A 16,900-nucleotide genomic window follows, 5' to 3' on the forward strand; every position below is an offset into this window, starting at 1 on the left:
GGACTCTTTTGTTTATAAGATCTCTTTTAAAGTCTGCTGTGTTGAAATAGACTGTACGTTCACCTACTTGACCTATTTTATGTTTACTTTCGTGAATGTATCTTTTGTCCATATACCGACGTCGCCATATGCTCTTTTGGGGGGTGTAGTCCTGGCCGGGATTCGAACCCACACTCTTCTAGTAAGGCTCCTGGGGCGGTGGGGTAGCCTAATGGTTAAAGCGTTGGCTCGTCCCCACATGGGCACAATGTGTGAAGCCCATTTCTGGTGTCCCCCACCGTGATGTTGCTGGAATATTGCTGAAAGCGGCGTAAAACCAAATTCAGTCAGTCAGTCAGTAAGGCTCCTAATCGTCCGTACACGAAGACAGCGATCTAACCTGAGATGTTTACTGAGAAAGTCGAATCCCAAATATAGCACATGTTACATTTAACTACCTTCTATAAGGCATTGTGTATTCATAGCTTTGGCCCAGGGAGCCGTGTCAATTTACACGTGTCAGACGTGGTCTAGGCTACCTGTTGTCAGACTGAGTGGTTTAGATTGCTGACTTTGTGTGCCGGCGATTACGTGCCTTACTATAAAATCGTGGGTTCGAATCCCGGTTGGGACTCAACCCCAAACAATACTAGAATCTGTATTTTTTTGAGAAAGTGTAATCCCCAATATAATATATGTCACTTTTATCGTTTCAGTTTGTCCATATTCTTAGACATGGAGCACTATGTTGGGTAAGTACTGTGTTCACATAATGATATCACGTACTTAGAAAAAAATAACTGCTATTGTTGACTGTCTTCAAAGTATTAACTTCAGTTGATGTTGAAGCTGGAAGTACATGAATATTGTAGAAATAGATAAAAATGGTGGTCCTTATTTCTTTCCTCGTTATTTCCTCATATACATATACATATATACATATACATATATATATATATATATATATATATATATATATATATATATATATATAAACGAGGTAAGAAATATGAACTGGTAGGCATGCTACATACTAAAGATTTTGTCTTTCCACAATATTCAGAACTTTATCAAAACCTCAGAGGGCTGAAGACTAAGGGCCCGTTAAATAACTGTGATACCTGAATCAAAGATGTCACTTTTGAATAACCATCAACAGCAGCAGCAGCATCATCAGCATCATCATCATCATTATCATCATCATCGTTACTGTTGTTGATGCTGCTGACCAAGTGTTCCAACATAATTGCAATGATCATAGTGGTGAAAATCATCTTCTGGGTGATCTAACTAGATACCATCATCGTCATCATCATTATTATTATTATTACTGTTTTTGTTGTTGTTGCTGTTGAACGTTTCTTACGAGCGTTCCAATATAATTGAAATGATCATAGTGGTGAAAATCATCTTCTGGATGATCTATATATCATCATCATCATCGTCATCATCATTATTATATTATTACTGTTTTTGTTGTTGTTGCTGTTGAACGTTTCTTACGAGTGTTCCAATATAATTGAAATGATCATAGTGGTGAAAATCATCTTCTGGATGATCTATATATCATCATCGTAATCATCATTATTATTATTGTTGTTGTTCTTATTATTATTTTTGTTGTTGTTGCTGTTGCTGCTGACCGTCTCTTACAAATGTTCCAGGATAATTGTAGGACTCATAGTGGCGAAAATCATCTTCTGGACGATCTATATATGCATTCGGGTATCAAGATCTCGGGCCAACAATGTACGTATCGGCCTAATTTTAATCAACCTTTGACGCAATATTGCTGACATATAGATGAAGTGATTTAAATCTTATCTCACACAAATTAAACTTAGAGTATATTGTCCTAGCAAAACGCTAGTTGCCTTGCTAAGATATGCAGATCATGGGTTCGAATCCCGGTTGGCCCCAGTTGTGTTCCTATGTTTGTCAACCCTCTACATGTGTATGTAGATATCAATACCGACGCCATGAAACATCAGCCCGCATGTTTAAGCCATACATGAGAGGAACAGTGAAATATGAACTGTCCAAGCAACACTTCGTATTTGCTCGATTTTGGGTAAAGAAGAGCGTAAAACACAGGCTACAGAAACGTTCGTAAAATGTATCTGAACAGGAAGTATTCGCTGAACATGTTATCTTCCTTGTTTGGTTAGATGGTTAGACTGGGTCCCTGACTCTTGAGGAGAAAGTTCCATTCTCGCCAATCCTTGTGAAAAAGATTGCTTCGACTTTAAGGCATTGGACGTTTGAAACACTCAGTCCAAACCTCTCTGCTTAAGACATACATTTCGCTCTACCCGATGTATAGTGTAATAAATTACAGTTTTGCTCTAAATTATTACCGTTTCAGCACGGGGACGCATGCGGGCAAAACTGTACTCTAACACACTTTCTAAGATACTTTAATATCAAAGGCGCCGACAGTACTTTTTCTGACGATAACGCACACTTTGTACATTACGTCACACTGTATTGACGTCATACGCCATTCTAGTCTGCCAGCTCGTAATCAAACGCCCACATGGTAATGTCATTTGTCATAGCCTTGCATCCCATTTCACGTCAACAGAAAAGCACGTCACTTACCCCTGAACAGTGAAAGTTGAGACGATGATCAGGGCTCATATATCAAAATTATGTCGTGGAATTATTTTTCCAAGGTTAAAGAACTATGTGCTAACTATTATTTAATAGCATTCTGGGAATCGTTTGTTCGGACTACAGAGTGGTTTTCCTTACATTTAACTGTGTGCGAGCAAAAACGGGGAATTCTGGGTTGAATTCAGACTCTACGACTCTTTTGAAAATGTGGTTGTCTTGCTCTTCAATACTGCAAAATTGGGCTGGAATTTCGATACTGTTCCTGCTTCCATAGCTATAACCAGACAATTCCCCAGTCTATGATAATAGCGACGAGGATGGCATAACATTGTTGAAAACTTATTTAAGTACAATTGTTTTGGCCAATCCAGGCAGTGCAATATTTCTCGCTGGTGATCTTAATACCAGAACAAAGGACTTTTAGACTACATCCCTAAGGATAACATTAACTTTATTGATAATGGTATAAAACTTGTTAATGATTATCCATCTGATTATTTCTGTATACCAAGGCAAAGTAAAGATAATGCTGTTTATAATCATTACTGTAGGAGACAATACAATACAGTGTGACGTTATACAATATGACGTCAATACAGTGTGACGTCTGTAATCACGTGACCAGTCATGTGACGTCTAGCGACAGGTGTCAGCGACGTCTGATGTGCTGTAAACGCCTTTGATCACTTGGCAAAGCATCTTTGTAAAGTTCATTGCAATGAAATAGTCATTACCTTGTATTCCATGATTCCGGGTTTCGAATCCCTACATATGTACAATTTGTGATGCCCATGTCTGGTATCGCATGGGTACAATGTTGATTTGTTAACGATATGGTGAAACATAACCAGTGTCATATATATCATATACGTCACACTTGCTTACCGTGTTTTACTGCACAAATGTACATGCATAAAATGGATAATAAAGAAATCAGTACACTCGAGCAAGTGTGTCTTACGACTTATACGAAACTCGTCCAGGATTATGTACAAAATTTCACACTCGTTCCGTCTAAGTCGTATGACACACTTGCTCGTGTAATAACCTCTATATATTACCGTCAAGCTCACCCACTCACCCACTCTTACAGGACCGCGTGGTGATTGTAGAACACGAGTACCCGCCGGACAGGTCTACACCACAAACGCCACGTCAGTTCGACCAGCGTCCCCCACCCGCGTATGAACAGACCTGCAAGCCAGGCCCGTGGGTCAGCCAACCCAGAACAGCGCGGCCAGTATAGTCCGCGTGGCAGCATTCTCAACTACACTGAAACCATGACAACGTATGCATAATATAAGATCTAGCAGCGTAGATTGAGATCATAATATTTTTATTTTACTACAAAATATAATGAATTATAGACATGTGTCCATCCTGTTTCTGGTAAATATTTTTTATTAAACCAGTAGGTATTCTAGCCGCTTCTTGTTGTATTTGTTCATGCTGAGAGGAATCCTTTTGAATCTGATCAGTTATCATTTATTTCATGTGCATATTCTATGACAGCCTCTGTGTTACGCCAGCACAGCATACAGACTGCCAGACTGAATATAAGATTATTATAAACAGTTATCACATACTTCAGATGCATAAGACCGCCTGTGTGTAGCGCCAGCGCAGCATACAGAAGGAACGAGGCGGATTGTAAGATTTTTAATAACGGCATATGTTCATTAAGAAACAACAAATTGGTTTGAAGCTTATTCAAATTCTATTATTGTAAATTGGATACTACATTTTTGCTTTTGTTTATCACTGTTGTGAAAGTGATTCCGTCTTAAGCTTGTTACACAAAACTCCATCCTGCCTTTAGGTTTCTCTTCAGGCCTACAGGTTCCTGGGCCATCTGACTGGGATCTGCATCACGTAGCATACCACCATGTAACGTGGGCGCTTGTCACGCTGTAATTCCTTGGTTAAAGTTATTTATAGTTCAGTCTTATACTATTATTGACGATTTATTATCAGTATTTTTATGGTGGTTGCTGTTACGAAAACCCTGACTTTGGAGACCGAAATCCATGGAATGTTAACATTTATTTATATTTTTGGTCATTTACAAACATAAATGGAGACAACTAGTCCCAGGGTTTACACACAGGAAAGAATGTTGGTTCCTTTCAAATAAAAACATGAAGCGCCTTGAATTCCTATATGCCTATATTGTATCTTACAATCGAATCGCAATGTCCCAGTAACTGTTATACACAGTGTCCAATGGTAGTAACACTGTCAAGCTGCTTTGCATACAACTTCCTGCTTGCAAGCATTTGTGTGTATTTTATTTCATGTCGTCTATGAGCTTCTTTACCGTAAGACATTTATAGCAAGCTTGTCCGCACCTCTATATTTTAAAGGGCAGTCTTATTAAAGTAATATTCCGAGACTATGTAAATCACGTATCTATATTTCGTCTTAATTGTTAAGATTTAGACGTAAGATCAACTTTTGTCTTAACCTGCAGTGCTCCTATGCCCCTGTACCGGTGAGTTCTCCCTACCACAAGACAAAGCTTTCTATGAAAAGAGGTTGAGGTGTAGTTGAACGACATATACTTTTGTGCTGTTTACTTCTATTTTGATACGTGTTTTGTTACACGCTTTAAAGTAAAGACATATTTTTAAGTACCATTGACCTTGTGTTGTTGTATAGATAATTTTGTTTGTTGATGGTCAAAGTCAAAGAAGTTTATTGTATTTCAGGCCCCCGGCCTATTTTCATTGGAGTTACATGCATTATACAGTCATATACAGCTTGAATACAGAGATAACTTTAACAGAGTATCACGCTTAGACATTGCATTGTGATAGTTTTAGCTGATACAGTTGTCATTAGTAGACAGGAATTGTTTAAATGCTACAGTAGGTGACTTGGAGAGGTAACATTTGGGAATATATTGTTTACGTAAAATGTAAGATGGACAGACAAATAAGAAATGAATTTCGTTTTCAATAGATATATAATTTAAACAATGGGCAAATTCTTTTATATCTGTCGATGGACAAACGTCTTTCTTCATTAATCATTAAGTTTGATATTAATGAATTTCTTAACTCTTTGGATGTTAAGTGTGATGGGTACTTTTCAGGTTGGAGTAAGGTTTTAAACATTCTATTGGAATCATATCGTGAGCTATTATCTAACTCTATTTCGGTTCGAAAATTATGTTTAATATCAAAATAAAATATCGCCACCATCAAAGGTAGACGCCCATTTCCTCACAGGGCTGTGCTCTCAGATTTCAAAGATTACGTTAAATGAGTTGATTGTCCCTGATTACACGCTGTCTTCGTTACTCCCAACAGGGAGTTACTTTGTTGTGTAAACCGTTACTTTAAAGTGGCACTGAGTTCATCCTTATAGTTAAGGAAATTGTCCGATTAAACGAGATTCTTCTTATATATGTCGTTTTGATAGCATCAGTTCATTTGTCGTCATTAAGGCCCCCTTAGTTCTTGGTACTGCATACAGACTGTTCTGAATTGGAGCTAAACTAATGAACCAAAAGTAATTCGCATATCTGGACAACTGTTAATCCCTGCGAGTTAACCGTTGGAAGTACTCTCCGGATTAACTGGCTTTTACTGTGTTTTCAACATACTTTCCTCAAGACTGAGGTTCGTTTAAATGACCCGATGTCACAATCAATACGAAAGCTGCTGCTACCTTTAACATCTGTTTTAACAAAAACTTGCATAAATCAAAATATTGAATAAACACTGCTGACTTGTTTGAAACTGTGTTGACTGGCTGATCGTGTGTTGACAAGCTGATCCTTGTAGTTAATGCGTTGACTGGCTGATAGTGTGTTGGTTAGTTGATCGTGTACAGTCAATGCGTTGACTGACGGATGGTGTATTGACAGTGTGTTGACTAGATGTTATGAACGTGTTAACATTGAATGGCCTATGGTGTGTTGATGGATCGTGTGTTGACTTGATGATCACGTGTTGACTGGTCGTGTGTATATATTCCGCTGGCTGGTTGGTCTTGTGTTGTCAATGTGTTGACTGGTCGTGTGTATATATTCCACTGGCTGGATGGTCGTGTGTTGACTGGTCGTGTGTATATATTCCACTGGCTGGATGGTCGTGTGTTGACTGGTGTTGTATATATTCCAATGGCTGGTTGGTCGTGTGTTGACAGTGGGTTGACTGGTCGTGTGTATATATTCCGCTGGTTGGCTGGTCGTATGTTGACAACGTGTTGACTGGCAGATCTGATCGTATGTTGGCAATCTGTTCACATGATTATGTATTGACATGTTGACAATATGCTGACAACCTGATCGTATGTGGATACGTGTATACGTTAGCTAGGTAATGGTTCGTTTTCAGTGCGTTTATTGGCTGATATGTTCTTGGCTGAACCTTTGTTGATCAACTGATCGCGTGCTGACAGGTAGATCACGTGTGGGTAATGTGTGGGCAATGTGTGGCCTGAACGAGCTTATGTTAAGAATGTTTTGTCTGGAGATTGCATGCTACTTTTTGCTAATTGACAAGGATAATAGTGATATCACATCACCAGTGAAATAACCTTCAAATGCAAAATAAAACATAAACATCAAGGTTAATAGACCCGAGTTGTGAAGCTGATGAGATATTAACTGATTAAACGCATTAATTTCTACATGAAAAGAAACGTGACCCAGCTGCTTTAAACACACGATAAATGTGGTGTCATCGATCAGGTTGGATGGTTGGTTGTTTAACGCCACACTCAGCAATATACCAGCTATATGGCGGCGGTCTGTAAATAATCGAGTCTGGACCAGTGATCCACTGATCAACAGCATGAACATCGATCAATTGGAAACCGATGACATGTGTCAACCAAGTCAGCGAGCCTGACCACCTGATCCCGTTAATCGCGGGTTGATCCCGTTAGAGAGAAATTGTTTATAGAAGCAGCATTGCCTTGGTAAATAGCATTGGCCACCATAAAAAGGAGAATTTTAAAACAAAATAGACAATAATAAAATTCATATAATTTATAAAAAATTACGTTCACACTATGAATGACATATTTGTTTTCAAACACTCAATCACGTTCATCCTGATAATATAAAAATATCAAAACTATAACATAACACACACACATGACTTAAAATACAAATATGATGTGATGATATGATGAAAATTGAATAAAATAATAAGTCGGTCGCTACAAGGAAGTTTCCTCATTTATTGTTCTATAAACCAATCAGAAACGAGGACAGCCATCGTAAATGCTGTAGTCAGTGGGGTAGCTTTGTGGTTAGAGCGTTCCCCCGTCACGCCACGAATATGCCTTCACTCACGATGCTCACTGACCCCCTAAACAATCTCTCTCTCACACCTTCAACATGCCTTCAAGATGCTAAATACTTCTAGTACACTGACCCCCTAAACAATCTCTCTCTCATCCCTTCAACATGCCTTCAATATGCTAAATACTTCTTATACACTGACCCCCTAAACAATCTCTCTCTCATCCCTTCAACATGCCTTCAAGATGCTAAATACTTCTTATACACTGACCCCCTAAACAATCTCTCTCTCATGCCTTCAACATGCCTTAAATATACTAAATACTTCTTATACACTGACCCCCTAAACAATCTCTCTCTCATCCCTTCAACATGCCTTCAATATGCTAAATACTTCTTATACACTGACCCCCTAAACAATCTCTCTCTCATCCCTTCAACATGCCTTCAATATACTAAATACTTCTAGTACACTGACCCCTAAACATCTCTCTCATCCCTTTCAACATGCCTTCCTAAACAATCTCTACACTGACCCCTCTCATCTCTCTCATCCTTCAACATGCCTTCAATATACTAAATACTTCTAATACACTGACCCCCTAAACAATCTCTCTCTCATCAACATGCCTTCAATATGCCTTAAATATACTAAATACTTCTTAATACACTGACCCCTAAACAATCTCTCTCTCATGCCTTCAACATGCCTTCAATATGCTAAATACTTCTTATACACTGACCCCCTAAACAATCTCTCTCTCACACCTTCAACATGCCTTCAAGATGCTAAATACTTCTATACACTGACCCCCTAAACAATCTCTCTCTCATCCCTTCAACATGCCTTCAATATGCTAAATACTTCTTATACACTGACCCCCTAAACAATCTCTCTCTCATCCCTTCAACATGCCTTCAAGATGCTAAATACTTCTTATACACTGACCCCCTAAACAATCTCTCTCTCATGCCTTCAACATGCCTTCAATATGCTAAATACTTCTAATACACTGACCCCCTAAACAATCTCTCTCTCATCCCTTCAACATGCCTTCAATATACTAAATACTTCTTATACACTGACCCCCTAAACAATCTCTCTCTCATGCCTTCAACATGCCTTCAATATACTAAATACTTCTAATACACTGACCCCCTAAACAATCTCTCTCTCATGCCTTCAACATGCTAAATACTTCTAAAGGCGGGGTAATACTAAACTCACTCACTCACTCACTCACTCTAATCTGTTGACTTGAATGCATCGTCAGCGTTTGCCTTTACTCATCCTTAAGTCATAGATACACAGAGAACGTCCACGATGAAACACATTAAGACATTTTTAAGTCGTGTGTAATTCTAAATCTTGAAAGGTGAAGGCTATTTCTAGTCAGTGTGTATAAGGTATAAGGCTAATGTTACACAGACCCATCAAATCTCTATTAATGTGGAATCGTGGATATATGGTGGTCCACGTTGCACACCGATCCTCTACCATAATCTCTCTCTCTCTCTCTCTCTCTCTCTCTCTCTCTCTCTCTCTCTCTCTCTCTCTCTCTCTCTCTCTCTCTCTCTCTCTCTCTCTCTCTCTCTCTCTCTCTCTCTCTCTCTCTCTCTCTCTCTCTCTCTCTCTCTCTCTCTCTCTCGATCGATCGATCGTGTCTACAGGCTCGTATTGTACAGCTTTACAGCTCTCTGTGAGACAGGTCCTTGGTCCGCCATTAGCAGCGTGCAGTCTTTATAGGTAAAGTCACCGCCTATACTGTATATAGCTTCAGCCTTTGAAATTGACAAACCAAAATTACCTCATTTACGTGCCGCTTTAGATGTTATGAATACGACATCTCCATTGAACAGGATACGATCTATCCAACTATGCAAAGTTACACCCGAGAAGTTTCCTCTGTGAGGTTACCGTGTGTCATACATGTAGTAAACATGCTGGAGACACAATGTCAAGGAAGGTTGTGTAGTCTAGTGGTTAGAGTGTTCGCTCGTCACGCCGAAGATACTGGTTCGATTCCCAACATGGGTACACCGTGTGACGCCATTTCTGGTGTTCTGTTTAGCTGAAATACAGCTAAGGGCGGAGTAAAGCGTTACTCACTCACTCACATTATGTCATTGTTGGGAGAAGTTAATCGCCTGTTCTTACTGCAAACTACCAGGTCATGTCGACAGTCACTGAATTACATGGTACAAGAAAATATTTGTGTGCGGACATGGATCTTACAAAACTGATCATTCTAGTTAAGACAATGATTAATTTTTTTAAATAGCCAACTTTTGTTCTGTGGTTGCGTGTGTTAAATTAAGTGGGACACCGGCAGTTAATGGACCACCATAACCATGGGTGAGAGTGAGTTTGGATTTTCGCCGCTTTTAGCAATATTCCAGCAATAACACGGTGGCGGATACAAGAAATGGGCTTCACACATTGTACCCATGTGATGAATCGAGTCAATATTCAACCAAATATCTGCCAACATACACGCTAAGGCAACATTCCACCAAATAACTGCCAACATACATGCTAAGGCAACATTCCACCAAATCATTGCCAACATGCAGGCTAAGGCAACATTCCACCAAATCATTGCCAACATGCAGGCTAAGGCAACATTCCACCAAATCATTGCCAATATACAGGCTAAGGCAACATTCCACCAAATATCTGCCAACATACATGCTAAGGCAACATTCCACCAAATATCTGCCAACATACACGCTAAGGCAACATTCGACAAAATAACTGCCAACATACATGCTAAGGCAACATTCCACCAAATCATTGCCAACATGCAGGCTAAGGCAACATTCGACCAAATCATTGCCAACATGCAGGTTACGGCAACATTCGACCAAATCATTGTCAACATGCAGGCTAAGGCAACATTCGACCAAATCATTGTCAACATACAGGCTAAGACAACATTCGACCAAATCATTGCCAACATGCAGGCTAAGGCAACATTCGACCAAATCATTGGCAACATACAGGTTAAGACAACATTCGACCAAATCATTGTCAACATACAGGCTTAGGCAACATTCGACCAAATCATTGTCAGCATTAAGGCTACGACAACATTCGACCAAATCATTGTCAACATACAGGCTAAGGCAACATTCGACCAAATCATCGTCAATATACAGGTTAAGACAACATTCGACCAAATCATTGCCAACATGCAGGCTAAGGCAACAAAATCATTGTCAACATACAGGTTAAGACAACATTCGACCAAATCATTGTCAACATACAGGCTTAGGCAACATTCGACCAAATCATTGTCAACATTAAGGCTACGACAACATTCGACTAAATCATTGTCAACATTCAGGATACGACAACATTCTACCAAATCATTGTCAGCATTAAGGCTACGACAACACTCGACCAAATCATTGTCAACATACAGGGTACGACAACATTCGACAAAATCATTGTCAACATTAAGGCTACGACAACATTCGACTAAATCATTGTCAACATTCAGGATACGACAACATTCTACCAAATCATTGTCAGCATTAAGGCTACGACAACACCCGACCAAATCATTGTCAACATACAGGGTACGACAACATTCGACCAAATCATTGTCAGCATTAAGGCTACGACAACACTCCACCAAATCATTGTCAGCATTAAGGCTACGACAACATTCGACCAAATCATTGTCAACATACAGGCTAAGGCAACATTCCACCAAATCATCGTCAATATACAGGCTAAGGCAACATTCCACCAAATCATTGTCAACATTCAGGCTAAGGCAACATTCCACCAAATCATCGTCAATATACAGGCTAAGGCAACATTCTACCAAATCTTTGTCAATATACAGGCTAAGGCAACATTCCACCAAATCATTGTCAACATACAGGTTAAGGCAACATTCGACCAAATTATTGTCAACATACAGGCTAAGGCAACATTCGACCAAATCATTGTCAACATTCAGGATAAGGCAACATTCGACCAAATCATTGGCAACATACAGGCTAAGGCAACATTCGACCAAATCATTGTCAATATACAGGTTAAGGCAACATTCGACCAAATCATTGTCAATATACAGGCTAAGGCAACATTCCACCAAATCATCGTCAATATACAGGTTAAGGCAACATTCGACCAAATCATCGTCAATATACAGGCTAAGGCAACATTCCACCAAATCATCGTCAATATACAGGTTAAGGCAACATTCCACCAAATCATTGTCAACATTCAGGCTTAGGCAACATTCTACCAAATCTTTGTCAATATACAGGTTAAGGCAACATTCGACCAAATTATTGTCAACATACAGGTTAAGGCAACATTCGACCAAATTATTGTCAACATACAGGCTAAGGCAACATTCGACCAAATCATTGTCAACATTCAGGATAAGGCAACATTCGACCAAATCATTGGCAACATACAGGCTAAGGCAATATTCGATCAAATCATTTTCAACATACAGGCTACGACAACATTCGACCAAATAGCTGTCAGCCACATTCACGCAAAGCCAACATTCAACAAAATAACTGCCAACATCCACGTTAAGACAACATTCGACCAAATAATTGACATTGAACATTATCGAGTACGTCGAAGGCAACATATTGGCAGTTTTAGTAAACGATACCCCGTATTTCAAAAGACTGACTACTCTTTGTCCGTTGCTTTAATACACCAGCCAATGAGACGAAGTGGAAAAGCAACACCTTTGTACAGCTTAAAGAACATTGTGTGACTCAGAGATCGTCGTGATTCTCCGTGTCATTTCGCCTATTGCAACAGCTCAAGTTTGTGGACGGGGTGGACGTTTGTTACACTGCAGACATCGTCTCTGTAGTCGTGGACTGAAAGCTACACAAGGATAACGCTATCACTCTAAGCCCAGACAAAGGCAAGTATTAATATAATATCATTATCAATAAATAATTTATATACTATTACATATCATTCATGTCTGCGAACTAATTTCCATTGTAACGCGCGAGACCCAACATTTGGGAATGTAACTCGGGACTGCACAGCATAGGATTTAGATCAACACTTGATCAACATAGAAACGTCATGTTTGTCTATTCATCTGTCAATATATATTTATATTATACTCTGTATTAAGTGCGTCTTGTATGTGAAACAGTTTTGGGTAAGATTGGATGTTTTCTGGGTCAGGGAATGTTTTGGGGTATACCTCACACAACCAGGAAGTAGTTCACCAGCCTGTTGCCTTGTGAAACAGAGCATCACTTTCTGTACACATATACATTGAACAGGTGACTACATCACCGCTGCCGCATTTGGCCTTATGAATAATCGTTCCATAGTTGCTTAAAGGTACTGTTTACACATGAACTGATGTATTGTAAAACAAATTCGTAACGTTGAAAAGATTATTGACATGAGTTCAATAAATGATAAAAATGAGTAAAAATTGGAGAATTTTTAACAAAACTTTACACCAAAAACGTTCACATGCAGGTATTTCCACATGCTTTTAAGCAATTTGATGCATGATCCTCGTGCAATTTATCTGCATAAGGTTTGCTGTTTGTTCCCCAAAGGTAGTGGAGAAAGCAATTTTCGATGTAAACATATATATATGCATAACATATAGTGAGTGTTTTAAGTGAGTCTAAACTTTTGATGGGAAGTATTATTATCATTAATATGATGTCTAAATTTATTTGTTTTAATAATTTAATTCAAAACGTATAAACGTGCAGACTATAAAGATTAAATGTCCGTAATACACAAGTGGTGATGGGTATCACACTCCCATTCTGGCTGGGGAAAAGGTGAGGTGAGGTGAAATTGGGTTTAACGTCGTGTTGCTTGTACTAGCCCAGACTTAAGCTGGTTGTATAGTGCAAGCCCACTGAGATACCATGCCGCAGTGAAGCATGAATACCCCACTCAGACACATTATACTTATGCTTGAGAATACTTCGCTAATATGACGACGTGCATGCGTGTGTATGTGTATGTGCAGCTGCTTGTACTAGCCCAGACTTAAGCTGGTTGTATAGTGCTAGCCCACTGAGATACCATGCCGCAGTGAAGCAGTACACAAAGTACGTTGTCTATGGTAAGACAAAATGAAAATATCAAAGGTATAGTAATTGATGATACAGAGTATAAATTAGGACAATATGCAGGTGATACTGAGTTGTTTTTAGATGGTACAGAAAAATGTCTATATTCTGCTGTTGATGCAATTAATACTTTCTATACGATGTCAGGACTAAAAATAAATATTGATAAGACTAAGCTATCTGGATTGGATCTACAGCAGGTTGTGGTGATAAACTATGTCAGGATTTGAATATTGAATGGCGAAAAAATGAATTTGTTGTTCTGGGAATTATACTTAATGCTGAACTGAAGGATCTATGGATCATCAATACAAAGAAAAAACTAGAGGAAATTAACAGATTATTGGCAGTGTGGAGAAAAAGACATTTAACATTAATCGGCAAAATCACTGTTATCAAGACACTAGCTATGTCAAAATTAGTTCATATTTTCAATACTTTACCAAACCCACCCCAAGATTTTGTTACCTCCCTTGATAAAATATTTTTCAAATTCATCTGGACTGACAAAACTGACAAAAATAAGAGAAGTACCTGGAAAAAAGATTATATACATGGGGGTTTAAGAATGATCGACATAAAAACCTTTATCATTGCCTTGAAACTATCCACTTTGAGACTTTATTTAAGAAAATCATCAATATGTAATCCATGCAATTGTCCATAACATGATATCATGAAATTTGGTGCTAATTTCTATAATATTGCTGATATTCATAATCCATATTGGAAAGATTTTTTAAAAGCTTGGAACATGTATTGTACTAACATTACCATAGAGGAAAACAACACTGATGAAATTTTAGCACAGCCATTATGGTTTAATCATAATTTTAAATACCAAAATCATTATATCAGTCATTGGGCAAATAAAGGACTATTAACCATCAAAGACATGTGTGATGAAGAAGGTTTGATGTCTTTTGAATCTTTAAAAGTTAATATGCAATAAAAGGGACAGAATTAGATCATAGATATGTTCTAAATAATATACCTGAATCATGGAAAAATACAATAACAAATCACAGGTGTATAAATAACTATGACATGAATCTTAACTCCTATCAAAAGAATTTTATGAAATCATTACAAGGATCAAGATTATTTTATGATATATTGTTATTTAACAATAATAACCCTCATATGTGTCATAAATGGGAGAATGTGTTTGAAGATACTGACTTTGATTGGCCAATGATTTTCAAGTCTTACAGACAAGACATTAATGATGTAAAACTCTTAGAGTTCCAATATAAATTTTTACACAGTATTATCTATACCAAAAAGGAACTTTTAAAAATGAACCTTATCTAGAGCGCCTCATGCAGCTTTTGTAAAGATGAAGATGAAAATTTGTGCCATGTTTACTGGGAATGTTGTGAAACTAAGAAGTTTTGGAAGGATCTTCAAATTTGGATTAACACTTATTTGATACAAAAAGTCAATTTGACAAAATATTTGGTGTATTTTGGCTCCTTAAGTAAAAACCCATTACTTAATCATATAATCATTTCAGCAAAAAGACAGATCTATGTCTCTTCTTTCAAAAACAACATTCCAAAATGCGATAACTTTATACAGACTTTAAAAGATAGTTTTTCTGTTGAAAGCCTCATTGCTAAAAGGAAAAAATAAAATGAAGAAATTTGCTAATAAATGGCATCCATTATTCCCAGTATTTCAAACCTGACCTGTGTATGCAGCAACCGCTTCTTTTGTAAAATCCTGATCTGTTTCCCCTTTTGAAAAATTATCATTGTTTTAGTTATATATTGACTAGTTAGTTAATGGCACTGGTGTAACTATGGGGAACACATATTATAGGTTGGATATAAGACACAATATACAACACAATAAGCCGGATGTTGGGCAATATATAACACAACACATTTGATGTGACACAAGACACAGCATGACATGTCAGAATAATTGTGGCACTATATACAACACATGTTAGATAAGACATAATTACAATGTATATCAGATAATACACTGTGTACAACACGATAGATTGGCCGTGACACTATATACAATATGCTATGTCGGGTGTTGCACTATATACAGTATGATATGTCAGATGTGGCGCTATATACAACGTGGTATGTCAGATGTGGCGCTATATACAACGTGGTATGTCAGATGTGGCGCTATATACAACGTGGTATGTCAGATGTGGCAACAAACAAAATATGTTGAATATGTATGCAATATACAACATGATATGTTGGATGTTACACTATATACAGCTTGATATGTCAGATGTGGTGCTATAAACAATATGATATGTTCATATATGATGCTATTTACAACTTGACATGTGGGATGTAAAACTATATACTTATGATATATCAGATATGACATTATATACAACTTATGATGGAAGACTTTACTTTTTCATGAAAATAAAAAAAAATTGATTGAAAAAAAAAAGAAAAAAAAGTACGTTGTCTAGACTACCAGACTGAGTGGTTTAGATTGCTGAGTTTGTGTGCCGGCGTGACTTACTATACTAGCCACATAAAGAAACTGTGCACACAGATAATGCCTTCAGAATTGGAATACAACACAGCAAAGACGAAATGATGTTGACACTTTATAAGCTGAAGTATCGGACAACAAAAAATTGTCAAAAGAACATGAACAATATCCGTAACGATGACGTCAGAAGTTCAAAATCGAGTCACATGACGAAGTCACAAAATCAATAACGGATATGACCACCATGTGCGTGAAGCACAGCAGTGCATCGACGACGCATAGAGGCTACCAAATGAGCATTGAAGGACTGGGGAATGGTTTGGGACGTGGTCACTGCTGTCTGGAACCTGTGTCTGAGATGAGTCACCCGAATCCACCTGTCCTGTCTTGGCGTCGTTACGTCTGGAACGCCCAGAACGTGGGTGGTCGGCGATGTCATTACTGTTTCAATAACGCCTGACCAAT

General features: G+C 38.1%; 1 long non-coding RNA gene across 1 annotated transcript; it reads left to right on the forward strand.

The window, feature by feature from the left end:
* The first annotated feature begins 690 nt into the window (after positions 1–690).
* Positions 691–5,224, forward strand: LOC124285130. Its single transcript, XR_006900735.1, has 3 exons — positions 691–731; positions 1,644–1,728; positions 3,689–5,224. It is a non-coding gene; the product is annotated as an uncharacterized LOC124285130 (long non-coding RNA).
* Positions 5,225–16,900: the final 11,676 nt, after the last annotated feature.

Source organism: Haliotis rubra, unplaced genomic scaffold (genome assembly GCF_003918875.1).
Source record: "Haliotis rubra isolate DU_JTF1 unplaced genomic scaffold, ASM391887v1 Scf11, whole genome shotgun sequence".
Classification (NCBI taxonomy): Eukaryota; Metazoa; Mollusca; class Gastropoda; order Lepetellida; family Haliotidae; genus Haliotis; species Haliotis rubra.